This window comes from Dasypus novemcinctus, chromosome 14 (assembly GCF_030445035.2).
Source record: "Dasypus novemcinctus isolate mDasNov1 chromosome 14, mDasNov1.1.hap2, whole genome shotgun sequence".
In the NCBI taxonomy this organism is placed as follows: domain Eukaryota; kingdom Metazoa; phylum Chordata; class Mammalia; order Cingulata; family Dasypodidae; genus Dasypus; species Dasypus novemcinctus.
The window spans coordinates 33,180,542-33,195,525 of record NC_080686.1 but is presented as its reverse complement, the minus strand read 5'-3'; the positions used below and the strand labels follow the sequence as shown (position 1 = coordinate 33,195,525).

The 14,984-nt window shown below is 42.3% G+C and overlaps 2 long non-coding RNA genes across 2 annotated transcripts in view; one reads left to right on the top strand and one right to left on the bottom strand.

The window, feature by feature from the left end:
* The window catches only part of LOC131273259 (uncharacterized), an 83,801-nt gene extending 77,489 nt beyond the window's left edge, over positions 1-6,312 (bottom strand). The window contains exon 1 of the long non-coding RNA XR_009180419.2: positions 6,145-6,312. This is a non-coding gene — a long non-coding RNA (uncharacterized lncRNA). The remainder of the gene's footprint in view (positions 1-6,144) is intronic.
* A 111-nt stretch (positions 6,313-6,423) lies between these two features.
* LOC139436402 (uncharacterized) lies at positions 6,424-13,265 on the top strand. Its single transcript, XR_011645640.1, has 3 exons — positions 6,424-6,531; positions 8,079-8,185; positions 11,602-13,265. It is a non-coding gene; the product is annotated as an uncharacterized lncRNA (long non-coding RNA).
* The last annotated feature ends 1,719 nt before the right edge of the window (positions 13,266-14,984 follow it).

The window sequence follows — 14,984 nt, the reverse complement described above, 5'->3', positions numbered from 1 at the left end:
GGAGCAAAATGACTGCTGATGTCTGTGAGGGTTCAGGCTTCCTGGGTTCCTCTGGGCTCAGCTCCTCTTTTGTTTCCTCCACAAGGTCAGCTATAGATTATGAGGCTTTCTAAGCTTTGTCTCTCTCCTCAAGGTCAGCTGTAGACTATCAGGTAAACAGCTCTGTCTCTTTCCCTGGGGCTCCAGCTTAAGATTTTAGCATCAAACTCCAACATCAGAAACCCTCAGCTCTGCCTTTTATCTGTGAGTTCCTACCCACCAAGGGGTGGGGACTCAATGCCCTAATCATAACTCAATCATGCCAGGTACAGATCAGATTACAAATATAATCCAATATTTCTTTTTGGAATTCATCAATAATATCAAACTGATACAGCAGTTTTCTAGAGTTAGCATGTATTAAATTCTCAAAGAGATAGAACAGAACATACAAAAAATGCTAGAGGCATAACCATTAATACTGGAAATAAGAAATGGATGCCTGCTATTACCACTATTGTTTAATAATATTATAGAATTTTTGGATAATACTTTAAGAAACAGAACCAAGAGGCATAACTATTAGAAATGAAAAGATTATCAGGGGAGTGGGTAAGCTCAGTGGTTGAGTGTGTACTTCCCATACATGAGGTCCAGGGTTCAATTCCCAGTACCTCCTAAGAAATAACATAAAAAATAAAATGAAAAAAATTTATCATTATTTGAGGATAATATGATTGTATTAAGTTCTTTCAGATTTTAAGGCCTAGAGGCATGCTCAAGTTATAATTAATAGTAATTAATTATGAAGATACACAGGGAGCCTAGAGGAGAGGAGTCAGCCACCTCGAGTGGACAAAAGAACATGTCTAATGATCTGATGACAGGTGTTCCTTGTTCTTTATCCATGTGCTCCATCACGAAGGATATTGAACTCCTGCTTGTGCTATAAGCAACCAGAAGGAAGAATATGTATTTCTCTTCTTTGTAAGCAAACTTGCTCTTTCCATTTCTGTTCATCGGGCCAAACCAAAGAAAGTATAAATCCGGACCCCAGGCCAATCTGCCTTTTAGTTCGAGAGGAATGTGGCAAAGAAATCCCCATCCTCACTGTTGTTCAGGGCTATCCACAATGAAGAAAAGTGAACAAAGCCTAAGGAACCCATGGGACACTATCAAGAGTACCAATGTATGCATTGTGGGAGTCCCAGAAGAAGAAAGAGAGGAATGGCAAGGAGAATATTTAAAAGAAAAGTGACTGAAAATTTCCCAAATTTAACAAAAGTGTTGAATATGTTCACTGGGAGCAAAATGAACTACAAGGGATGGCAGGGCAGAGGTGTGTGATTTCCATGATGCTTAGGCAAATTAAGTATTTGTCCATGGTGACACAGCTAGTAAGTGCCAGAGCTGGAATCTCCTTGATATTGGGAATACTCAAGTGCCAATCCTGGCAGATCACATCCTCACAGTGAGCCACTTGGGAGCCCAATAGCAAGTTAGGAGCCCTTTCATATGAGGAGAGGGAGTTGAAGGGGGCATGAACTTGCTCCAAACCCCCAGGAGATCTCCCAGGATTCTTCCAGTAATCCCCAGACTTCCTACAGACTTCACCATTTCCTGATCTATAAAAATCCTCTTCCAACTCATGTTGCCAATAGGAAGTTCCCTGGTTAGGTCTCTTTGGGGAAGTCTAGGAGGAAGATTCATAACATATACTTGTGGACTCATAACATACCTTCCTCCTTTCTTCTCTCTCTCTCTCTCTCCCCCTCTCTCCCTCTTTCTTTTTTTCCTTTAATTAATACTTTCAATTAACTCCAGTCTAGGACTTGCCTGAGGGCCCAGTACTCTTTGTTCTGTTAAGCTTGAATAGGGTACAGGATCCTGCTTGTCAAGTTTGAAGGCTTTCTTCTGATACAATCAAACAATTCTTTGTGTTGCCTGACAATTTCATTCCTGTGATCTCTGTAATCGACAGGCTAAATCTGGAGTATTAAGCCTCTCCCGTGCCCACTTGACTACCCAGGCCTAGCGGCAGTAGCTACACCATAATGCAACCCACTTGGTTCCCATCTCTTAACAGTGACTTCCCGGACCTCCTTGTCACAGCTCCTCTTATCCCCACGGTAGTCAGGAGTCGGATTTTTGTTTGAAGCTCTTAAGCTGAGCCGTGAGATGACAGATGAGGATAAATGGGGTGTTCAGAGATTGAATGATGATAATTTTAAAAAATAGCTGAACATTCAATGGTTTAGTTTGTGATTCCCAAAATAGTGTGAATGTCAAAATTTCCCCACTATAAAAATGGTTATGTGCAGTATCAATGACAAAAATATGGTGGCATAATAAAACCAGTTTTGTTGATTGTATTAGTCAGTCAAAGGGGTGTAATGCAAAATATCAGAAATCTGTTGACCTTTATAAAGGTTTTTTTCCCTGAGGTTCTGGGGGCCAGGGATTGAACCTGGTCCCTCATATGTGGGGAGCCAGCACTCAACCACTAAGCCACATCAGCTTCCCTGAATTTTTTTTATTTTTATCATTTGTTTTGCTTGTTGTTTGCTTTTGTTTTTTCGGAGGCACCAGGAACCAAACCTAGGACCTCTCGTGTGGGAGATGGGAGCTCAACTGCTTGAGCCATGTCCACTCCCCTATAAAAAGTGTTAGTTGGGGTAGAAGCTTACAGATACCAGGCCATAAAGTATAAGTTACTTCCCTCAGCAAAGGCTATGTCCATGTGTTGGAGCAAGATGGCTGGCAACGTCTGCCAGGGTTCAGGTTTCCTGGGTTCCTCTCTTCCCAGGGCTCATTTCTCCTGTTTCCTCCACAAGGCCAGCTGTAGACTATGAGACTCTCTAGGCCTTGCGTCTCTCCACAAGGCCAGCTGCAGACTATCAGGTGAACAACTGTCTTTCTCCCTGGGATTTTTGCTGTGTCTAAGAAACCGTTTCTATTCCTCTGTGTTATTCTCCTGTGTGTTCACTTCTTGAGCTCCAGGTCAAAACTCCAGCGCCAAAACTCCAACATCAAAATTCCAACTCTGTCCTTTTCCTTGTCTGTTATCTGTGAGTCCCTCCCACCAAGGGGCAGGGATTCAACACCCTACTGACATGGCACAATCAAAACCCTAATAATAATTAAAAAAATTTTTTTTTCATTAAATTGTCTTTTTTTTTTTTTACCTAATAATAATTTAATCACACCCAGGTACAGATTTATAAACATAACCCAATATTTATTTTTAGAATTCATGAACCGTTTCGAACTACTACATTGATCTTTCAACTATAACGAAATGATTGTATCCTAACACCATGTAACTTTATATCTCTATCTGAAGGATTAGGGATAAAATCAGGGAGCAGATGTAGCTCAAGTGGTTGAGTGCCTGCTTCCCATGTATGAGGTCCTGGGTTCAATCTTTGGTACCTACTAAAAACAAACAGATGAAAAAACCAACTCGCACTGGGGAGCAGATATAGGTCAGTGGTTGAGCACCTGCTTCCCATGCATGAAGTTCTGGTTTCAAACTCCAGTACCTCTTCCCCTGCCAAAAAAAATCATACAGTTTGAAAGATATATATTGATAAAGAAATAAAAATAAAATTAATAAATGCAGATATTAGAACATAGTATGAAGTGTTTGGTAAGGATGTTTGAAGAATTAGAGTTAAATGGAACAGTACTGAGTCTTCAGAAGTAGATCTAAATATGGATATTTAATACAAGATAATGGCGATATTTCCAGTCTGGGGAGGAAATAAGTGTATGGGGACTCTTGGCTAGCCATATCTAAAAAAATAATAAAGTTTAGATTTCAACATTACTCTTTATTCAGAAATAAAACTCAGATAGCTCAAAGATTTAAACATAAAAAGTGAAACCATAAAAGTACTAAAAGGGCGCAGATGTGGCTGAAGCAGTTAAGCACCCACTTCTCACATGGGAGGTCCTGGGTTCAGTTCCCAGTGGCTCCTGAAAAAAACGAAAAACAAACAACAAGCAAAACAAACCAAAAAAAACAGCTCAGGGAACAGATGTGGCTCAGTGGTTGAGCACCAACTTCCCACATATGAGGTCCCAGGTTCAATCCCCAGCCCTAGTACCTCAAAAAAAAAAAAAAAAAAAAGTACTAGAAGAAAACATGGAAGAATGTTTTCCTTTACGATTTCAAAGCGAGGTTTCTATGTATGGGACAGAAGCTGTAAAGAAAAAAATGAAGACATTTGACTACAGAGATTAAATATTTTTGGATGAAAAGTTGCCATAAATAAAGTTGAAAAACAAACTCAGAAAAAAAATTTGCAGCACATATGACAGAAATAGGGCTAATTTCTAATTGTCTAAATAAAGGAGAAAGAGAAAAAATTGTTCACAGGGAGATATATACATTTGTTTAAACATAGGGAAATGTACTCATATTCATTTATAATTAAAGAAATTTTAAAAACAGTGATGTTGTTTCTAACCCATCAGAAAGTTTAAATTATACTAGGAGAGAAATGGGGAAACAATCTCATACAGCATGAGAAAATGAGAAAATAAGTTGGTACAGCTTCAACAAGGGACAATTTGTTAATGTCTAAAAAAGAAAGTTTAAGTGGAAATGGCCTTTGACTCAGAAATCCAGTCTCTAGAATTTATGTTAAAATGCACTCTCACATTTGCACAAAGACTATATGCTGGCCCGTGCGCTGCAGAGAGCTGGCGCGGCAAGATGATGCAACAAAGGGAGACAAGCAGATACAGAAAAAATGCGCAGCGAATGGACACAGAGAAGAGACAGCAAAGAATGGAACAAGCCACAAGGGGGAGGGGGATAAATAAATAAATAGATAAATAAAACACAGTTTCAAAAAAAAGATTATACGAATGAGGATATCCATTACAGTACTGTTTCTAGTATCAAAATACAGGAACTTGCCTATATATCTATCATTAAGGGGCAAGTGAAATAAACTATGGTACATTCATGCAGTGAAATACTATGTAGATGTTTAAAAGACTAAAGTACAACATTATGAATTGGTAAAGAATTGTCTCCACATACATCACTAACTAAAGAAACTGCAATCTATAGAACAATGTGAAAGTATGCTATAATTTGGGCTTATTAAAAAAAAGATACAGGGAAGTGGATTTGGCTCAATGCATAAAACCTCCGTCTACCACGTGGGAGGTCCACAGTTCAAACCCCCAGGCCTCCTGACCCGTGTGGAGCTGGCCCATGGGCAGTGCTGATGCGCGCAAGGAGTGCCCTGCCACGCAGGGGTGCCCCTCATAGGGGAGCCCCACGCGCAAGGAGTGCGCCCCGTAAGGAGAGCCACCCCGTGTGAAAAAAGCGCAGCCTGCCCAGGAGTGGTGCCATACACACAGAGAGCTGACACAGCAAGATGATGCAGCAAAATGAGACACAGATTCCCGGTGCCACTGACAACAATACAAGCGGACACAGAGAGCAGACAACTGGGAGGAGGAAAAAATAATAATGGTAAGAAAAAGAGATACACATTGATTCTTTTTCTAGTGGCAGCAGAATCAACCTGATCATGAATAAATAGTGACTAAGGATGTCTGTCCCCTTGCCTCATTAGCTCACGTTGAGCTCTTATCCTGAAAGTTTCGTTTTTAAAAATAAATTTCAAATACAAACATGCCTCCTATGATTTCTTTTTTTTCTCTTAAAATTAAAATAATACAGCGGCAGAAGTAACGCGGAGGAGAAGGACGTGACCTGGGGGCGCCCCTGCCACCGTTAGCCTCCTCAACGAGCCCCAGGGAGATGATCCCACAAGAACTGCAGAAGCGGGAGCAGGAGCTCAACCCGGGTGTCCCCTCGGGGCTCACGCAGTCGTTCAACAACAGCACCGTGCGCTCGTCCGCTGTCGCCACAAGAAGCTCCTAGCCGCGTCAGGCCCTTGCGCAGGCCCCGCAGCAGGTGCAGGAGATCGCGAGCGCAGAAGCCCGCGACGGTCCGCGGGGACCGCGCATCTCCAAGACGTGGCTGCCCGGGCACTCGGTCAGCACGGCCCTGCGGAACCCACAGGCCATAACCCCCTGCCCCGTCCTGCCAAGACCTGCCCTTGTATTGGAAATAATAAAGCCCCTATGCTTCTTTCTAAAAAGAAAAAAAAAATCAAAATGATGAAAGTCAATATTTACCCTTTTTGTTACGTAATGAGTTCCAGTTAACCAAGGTCTCCTGCAGAAGTTTGCTTGAGCATCTAGAAGTTTTGTGAGAGGCAGGATGGAATCATGCCCGCAGGTAAACAGAAAATTCCCCAGCGGTCTGTAGGGCACCTTCGCATTTTGCGGTTTTGCGTGGCGGTCAGGGGAGGTGATAAACGGCAGGGCCACCTCTCCAGCAGGGGAGGTGACAAACGGCAGGGCCACCTCTCCAGCAGGGGAGGTGACAAACGGCAGGGCCACCTCTCCAGCCAGTCACCGGGTCAGGGAGAGGCGGCGGGGAGCTAGTCGGCACCTTCAGTGCGGAAGTCTTGGTCGTCTTGATAAGCTGAAGAACCCTCATCTACCATTTCTGCAGAGAAGGTTAGACTTAATAAAGGGATTTGGAAACTACAACAAGTTCTCACTTCCCTGAGTAACTGGCGCCTGCTCAAATCGTAGTGCTTTCCCTGAATGTTGTCTCAGGCCCTTTCCTGTCTACTCAGTGGCACCCTGGACGCGTCTGATCTTGTCAGACCCTTTAACCACCGGAAAGTGGAAAATGAGAACAAGCCAGTCTGCAGACATGTTCATTCGATAGTTTTCATCAAGATACGTTTAGCGGCAACAGAAAGAAGAGGAAAATATTTACGCTGGTTCTCTATCGACCTTCATTTTCCGTTTTCAGCCCAGCAGCTAACTTGACACTATAAGCACTTCAAAACGATCTCATCTAAGGCCGCGGCTCTTCGCGGGGCGCTGCTGCCCCGGGGGACACGTGGCAGTGTCCCGAGGTGGTTTGGGTTGTCCGAAACGGGAAGAGGCGCTGCTGGCATCTGGTGCGGAGAGGCCAGGGAGGCTGATAACCATCCTACAACACTCAGCGCAGCCTCCCCAGCAGAGCCCTCCAGTCCGCAGCGTCTCCAGGGACTGAGGAGGAGAGACGCTTGTTCCTAGTATAAACGAAGCGCTTTCATTCTCTGCCTTAGCTCAGGCTCATAAGAAAACGCAAACTTCCTTTGATTTGAAGTCATTAATTTGTTGTTTAGAAACTGAATTCAGTTCTAAAAACTGTCACCTTGCTCAGGTACATCCTCTCGGTGTTTCCTGACTCTCCTCTCTCCCCCATTTCTGGGTCGGGTTACATATTTCTCTGAGATGCTTCCCAAATTCTCTAAGAACAACTTGACTGCACCTTTTATAATAGCTTAGAATTTATTAATCTATTTTTAGGCGTCCAGCATTGTGCTAAGTGCTTTATGCACATTACCCCTTTTACACTCCACAGCTGCCCTCTGGGACAAGTCTTATTTTCCTCCCTTTCTGACTCCACAGGGCACCTGAGCTCCACAGACAGCCCCTTTCCCTTCCCGCCACCCTGTGATCTCTGGTTTTCACCTCAGCCTGCCCTCCTCCAAGCGGATCCTGTTCACTTGTATTTCATTAGAGCATCCATATAGACCTTCACGCGTAGTAAAGTAAATGACTGATGGATGAACGAATGGATAAATGGTTATAAAAATATATGCCGTCAAATCTGGAATCTTGTTACATTTGGAATACCCACCTATAGATTTTCTGCCTGTAAAGGAGACAATCTGTTTTCATTTTTCTATATGCAAATAAAAAAGAGGGAGGAGACGTTGTGGAGTATTATAGTATCTAGAGGTTTCTATAAAGTAGTCATCTGGACTCTGTTTCAGAGTCTTAATTCAGTTCCCCATGATGTAAGAAAAGCAACATTATTTTAAAAATGGAAACAGTTCCTAGGAGGAGCTTGTTTGGTTGTTCTTTCAAATACTTTGTCATATGTAATAACAGCTGAAGTGTTAAAAGGGTTTTATAGTTTCTGTGTAGGGTACTCCATTGACTGGTGTAACCTGTCTGCTCCGTTTCCACCGTGAATGTGTAATCCTATTATTTCTATACAGAGAAAACTACAGAATCTCCATTGGAGTGGACTTTAGAACGGACTTCTCTCTTTTCCTTCATCCCATGACCATGGAGCAGCTCTTTGGCCCTTGGAAACTATACACGGGTATGTAAAGAAATAATATGAGGTTCATCTTTTCTTGTGGAGAAGTCAACATAGAGTTTGTGTTGTTGTTTTTTCCTGTTGTTTGATCCTTTTAATTATAAATGCATAGTTATTCATTCACATTGCAAAAATGCAAATTCATCAGAATGGTTCTATATTTTTAAAAATCTCCATTTCCTCAATTTTCACTGATTATCATTTCCTTCCCCAGAGGTAAAAACTTTTTTATTTTTTATTTTGGATAGATAGTTCATACAGTGCAAATGTCAAAAGCTTTGAAAAGGTGAAATATCCTTCCCATTTTCCATTATGCCAAGCAGGTATTCTTTCTTATTAGTTTTGTCTTTCCAGAATAAGCATAGAATATTTAGAAGAGAACACTTTTCCTTAGTGTCCATAAGCTAAGCTAAATATTTACAACATGAAATTCAGTAGAAAATAAAATAACATTTGTTGTCCATTTTTTTCCCCTTTCTAGATGTATTTTTAGAAAAAGAGAATGGAAAGGCACGTAGAGGAGTGAAAGTCCCATTAAAAATCTGAATTAACTAAATTAATTTGCTGTCTTCAGAAGGTAGTTTAATCTTTTGATTTATTATCTTATTGGTGAGGTAGAAGAGGAGTCCCTCAAAACTTGGGGAACTTTTTCCTAACTTACAAATAGGAAAATGCTTTACATTTTATCTCTGGCACCTGGTTATAGTAAGCAAAAGTAATACCTCGGCTTCAGATCCAATTTGCATATAAATCTGAACCACAAAGGTCTCTGTGTGATGCAACTGTCCCAGGCAAAGGCCAGCGGTTTTCCAGGAAATGTTTACAGTATTGTATGCGTTCAAGGAGTATGTTCTCAGCCCTTTCCTTAGATAAAATCGCACTATTTCGCCACATGAGGAATGTACTTGAAGTGTGGACATTTTAGTCACCCTTTTAAATAGCACTGATTCAGATCTATCAGAGGAGATTTTTAAACAGCTTCAGTCAGAATATGGGTCTGACTGTTCTTAACATGACTGACAATACTTTTATTTTCAGGTATGCCTGTTCTTATCATTTTTCTTTGCCTCCATTTTCCTCCATATTTGTGTAGAAAGGAAAAAGAAATTTTCAAATAAAGACAGCACTCCGGAGAAATGATATGTGCACAATATGAGCTGTATGGATTTTTCTCATAACAATTCCTTCTATTTAATCAGAATCTGCTTCTGAAAATCTCGGGGTACTTTAAAGACTTCAAAAACATTCTCATCCTATTTTAAATCTTATTAACTAGTTATTTTGTCCTCTCAGTGCCCATTTAATGAAATTGGAGAGAACACGGTATTATTACCTGTCTATGCATGAGAAAGCGGAGGTCACAGAAATAGCCTAAATGCTCTGGGACACACAAGTCAGAGATAAAATCTAGGAAAGAATTCAGGGCTTCTCTATCATCATTAGTTCTGCTGAGAATACCATGCTTGTGCCATTCTCAGCTTTGCCTTGAACTAACTAGCTTTCCTGTCAATGGCAACACTCCGTTCATTTTGCCAATGGAAAACCAGTGTCCAGGGAGGATGAGGGACTTTCTAGATCTCCTGGACCAAACATAAGAGCTAAAAGTAGCACTGGCACTTGGTAGGGCCTGATCCTCCCCTGGGTCCCTTTAACCTCATATTTGGGGTAACAACATTATCAGTCTGGCCAACTGGGGTGAGGAGCCTCCACTCTCCTCGAGTGACAGCTTCTCTCCTGCGTTGGCAAAGGATAAGCCTACTGCTACCACTGCGCATGTCAGGGCCCAATCTTTCCACCAACAAAGGGCAAGGAGGGAGAAAAATCCCAGTCAGACATTTTGGAAATATGTAAAATGCCAGGTGTGGTATTATTGAGATATTTCAGGGCAAGCTGGTGTGCATCTGGAAAATGCCCACAGGTCAGGGAAATGGCTTTTGAGGCTGTGGAAAATTGTCTCCATGTCCACTTGACTTTGCTTACGTGGCAACAGCGTTTGAAATAGTCACTCTTATCACATCACTGCATGTCACAAAGCCCTTGTCCAAGAAAGAGGCTTCACTGAATTAAATCCCTTAGAAATCTCCCCCTTGGACATTTTGAAGCTAAAAGTCATTAAAATCAGACTGATTGAGAGAAAATCCTAGTAGTCTCAGGAACATTTCCTTCATGGAACAGATCCCTTGAGCAGTGAATTTTTCATTTTATCTGCTTTTTCTTTAAGGCACATTTGGGCCCCTGAGACCTCAACACGTTGTTCATCAGTGGTTTCCCTACTACATGGGAAATTCTTTAACTTAGAAGGAGCAAAGAAGGAAAAATTTGAAAGAGAAGGAGAGAACAGGCTATAAAAAATGATTAGAACAAAATGGATGCCATTTTCTAGACAAATGAATTGACTATTGCATAAACTAGGACCAAAATTCATAAGTTTAAGTTTAAATATTTTTATTATAAAAGTTCTAAGTATGGAAAATTATGGAAAAATTAGAAATTTCATATGAAAATAAAGGAAAAATCACCCATAACCATTTAATCAGGAAGAAAACCACTGTAAAATACATGAATTTCTAAATATTTTCTTGTAGCATTTTTTTCTTTATTTATATATATGCATGTGTATACATATATACATGTAAAACAGGGGTCATATTATATAGAACATTTGATAAACGACATTTTTATTTGTTTATTTTTATTTAACTTCTTAAGTATACTTACATTTTTTTTTTAATGAGGTGTCAGGGATTGAACCCAAGTCCTTGTACATGGGAAACAGGTGCTTAACCAGAGTTTAATCCCCCCTAAACTGCTTTTATTACTTAACTATATAGCATAAACATCTTTTAAGGGAACAAATATTTATCCACATTATTCATTTTAATGGCTGCATAATACTTAATTATGGGGATGTACCTAAATAGATTTATTCAGCATTATTATTGGACATACAGGTTGTTTACAAATTTTTCAGTATGGTCAAATAGCTCTAGAATAAACAGCCAAATGCAAATGTTTCACATGCTTCCTTAATTATTTGATTAGGATAAATTCCCAAAACAAAATTTCTGGGTCAAAAATATGTACATTTTCAAGCTATTGATACATTATGACCATTTAAAAATAGTAAGCAGAGAAGGTTGGAATTTTTTTCTGAAATAACCTGAGAATATTAATGAAAAGTATCAGAAAACATGAAGTGTTTTTTTAAATAATTATAGCCCTTAAATTTTTTATTGTATTGTCATATATCACAATATTTCCTATTTCAACTATTTTAAGTATATACTTCAGTGGTATTAGTTACATTCACAATATTGTGCTACCATAACTATCATCCTTTATCAAGATGTTTTCATGACCACTGTGGTAGTTTGAGTCTTTTGTGGACCCCGAAAAATTATGTTCTTAAATTTATCCAGGGGGAAGCATCCGCCTACCACATGGGAGGTGTGCGGTTCAAACCCGCGCCTCCTTGACCCGTATGGAGCTGGCCCATGTGCAGTGCTGATGCGCGCAAGGAGTGCCGTGCCACGCAGGAGTGTCCCCCGTGTAGGGGAGCCCCAAATGCAAGGAGTAGGCCCTGTAAGGAGAGCCGCCCAGCACGAAAGAAAGTGCAGCCTGCCCAGGAATGGTGCCACACACATGGAGAGTTGACGCAGCAAGACGACGCAACAAAGAGAAACACAGATTCCCGGTGCCACAGATAAGGGCTGATATGGATAGAAGTGGTCACAGAAGAACACACAGCGAATGAACACAGAGAGCAGACAAATGGGGGGGAGAAGGGGGAGAGGAAAAAAAATTTATCCAGGGAAGTGGATGTGGCTCAACTGATAGAGCATCTGCCTACCATATAGAAGGTCCAGAGTTCAAACCCAGGGCCTCCTGGCCCATGTGGTGAGCTGGCCCATGCGCAGTGCTGCTGCACGCAAGGAGTGTCATGCCATGCAGGGGTGCCCCCCACATAGGAGAGCCCCATGCAAGGAGTGCGACCTACAAGGAGAGCTGCCCCCAAGTGAAAAAAGCACAGCCCACCCAGGAGTGGCGCCACACACAAAGAGCTGACACAGCAAAATGATACAACAGAAAGTGACACAGATTCCTGGTACCACTGAGAATGCAAGCTGACACAGAATAACACACACTGAGAGGACACAAGAGAGTAGACAATGGTGGAGGGAGGGGGAACGGGAGAGAAAGAAATAAAATAAATCTTTAAAAAAAGAAATTTACCCATTCATGTGGGTATGAATCTATCGTAGGTGGGACCCTTTGATTAGATCACTTCAGTTAAGGGCCTTACTTCAGTGAAGCGTAGCTCAGGGTGGGTCTTAGTATTTTTACTGGAGTACTTTTTTTTTAAGATTTATTTGCTTATTTCTCTACCCCACTCGTTGTTTGTGCTTGATGTCAGCTCTCTGTGTCTGTTCGTTGTATGCTCTGCGTCTGTTTGTTTTCTTTTAGGAGGTCCCAGGAACTGAACCTGGGACCTCTCACGTGGGAGGGAGGCGCCCAATCACTTGAGCCACATCTGCTCCCTGCTTCTGTGTCTCCTTGTTGTGTCTCTTCCTTGCATCATCTCATTTCATCATCTCATTGTGTCAGCTCACCACGCCAGCCCATCACGTCACCTCACTGTCTCGCTTGTCTTCTTTAGGAGGCACCAAGAACTGAACCCGGGACCTCCCATGTGGTAGGTGGGTGCCCAGCTGCTTGAGCCACATCCTGTCCCACTGGAGTCCTTTTTAAATGGTATGAATATACAGAGAAAAAAGCTGCACAGACATATGGGAGCTCAGAAAGAAAGCCCCAGAGGCTGAGAGTGAAGGTTTCAGAGGCCAGATTCTGGAATTGATGGTACACAGAGGCACAGAGAGAGTACCCCAGAAGCTGAGAGACGAACCAGGGGTATGAGGAAGCTGAAATCTATGAGACCCAGAGGAACCTGATGCCTTGATTTAGGGGTTTTCCCAGCCTCAGAACTTTAATCTTACAATCTAATAAATCCTCACTGTAAAAGCCAATCCATTTCTGGTATATTGCCTTGGCAGCCTTTAGCAAATTAAAACAACCCGAACAGAAATTCTATGCCTATGACACAATAACTCCCCACCCCTCTTCCTCCAATCCCTGGTAACCTCTAATCTGCCTTCTGTCTCTATGGACTTGCTTATTCTAGATATTTCATGTAAGTGGAATCGTATACTCTTTGTCCCCTGGCTTTATTTCAATAATCGTGATGTCTTCAAGGTTCATCCATATTTTTTTTCCAAAGATTTATTTATTTATTCCCCAACCCCCTTGCGGCTTGTTCCTTTTCTTTTGCTGTCTCTTCTCTGTGTCCATTCACTGCGCATTTTTTCTGTATCTGCTTGTCTCTTGTTGCCTTATCTTGCTGCTCCAGCTCTCTGTAGCGCACAGGCCAGCTTTTGCCTTCACCAGGAGACCCCGGGACACAAACCCAGGGCCTCCCATATGGTAGATGGGAGCCCAACTGATTGAGCCACAGCCACTTCCCAAGGTTCATCCATATTGTAGCATGTATCCAAACATCATTCCTTTTTATGGCTATGCAATATTCCATTGTATGTATATACCACATTTCGTTTACCCATTCAAGCATTGATAGACATTTGGGTTGTTTTCACTTTTGGGCTATTGTGACTAACGCTGCTAGGAACATTGGTGTACAACTATCTGTTTGAGTCCCTGCTTTCTGTTTCCTGGGGCAAATACCTAGAAGTGGGATTGTAGGGTCATAGGGTAATTCTATGTTTAACTCTTTGAGGAACAGCTAAATTATCTTCCACAGTATCTGCACCCTTTTACATCCCTACTAGCAATGTGCAGGTGTTCCAGTTTCTATGCATCCTTGCCAGCACTTCCTACTTTCTGTGTTTTTTTGTTTTAATAACAGCCGTCCTATTTGGTGTGACTAGTATCTCATGGTGGTTTTGATTTGCATTTCTTGAATGACTTATGGTACTGAGCATCTTCATGTGCTTATTAACCCAGCCAATAAAATTTTAAACTGTTGTTTAAGGTCAAAATCTTGGCAGTTTAAGAGTGACAGAGAGAAAGGAAATGTGGAAGATATTAAGAATTAAACAGGGGAAACGGACTTTGGCCCAGTGGTTAGGGCGTCCGTCTACCACATGGGAGGTCCGTGGTTCAAACCCTGGGCCTCCTTGACCCGTGTGGAGCTGGCCATGCGCAGTGCTGATGCGCGCAAGGAGTGCCGTGCCACACAGGGGTGTCCCCCGCGTAGGGGAGCCCCACGCGCAAGGAGTGCGCCCGTGAGGAGAGCCGCCCAGTGCGAAGGAGGGAGCAGCCTGCCCAGGAATGGCGCCGCCCACACTTCCCGTGCCGCTGACGACAACAGAAGCGGACAAAGAAACAAGACGCAGCAAAAAGACACAGAAAACAGACAACCAGGGGAGGGGGGGAAAATTAAATAAATAAAAAAATAAAAAATCTTAAAAAAAAAAAAAAAGAATTAAACAACAGGGAATGAGAGGTGGCTCAGGTGATAGGGCCTCTGCCTACCACATGGAAGGACCCAGGTTTGATCCCTGGGGCCTCCTGGTGAAAAAAAAGAGAAAGCGTGCCTGCTTGGTGAGCCAGTGCCCAATGTGGCGAGACGAAAGCCCATGTGGAGAGCTGAGTGCCTGCGCAGTGAGCTGAGTGCCCCTGTGGGTGCCCACACAGCGAGCCAAGTGCCCACACGGTGAGCCAAGTGCCCATGAGAGTGCCTGCGTGGTGAGCCTAGTGCCCACGTGATGAGCCAAGAGCCCACGCAAGT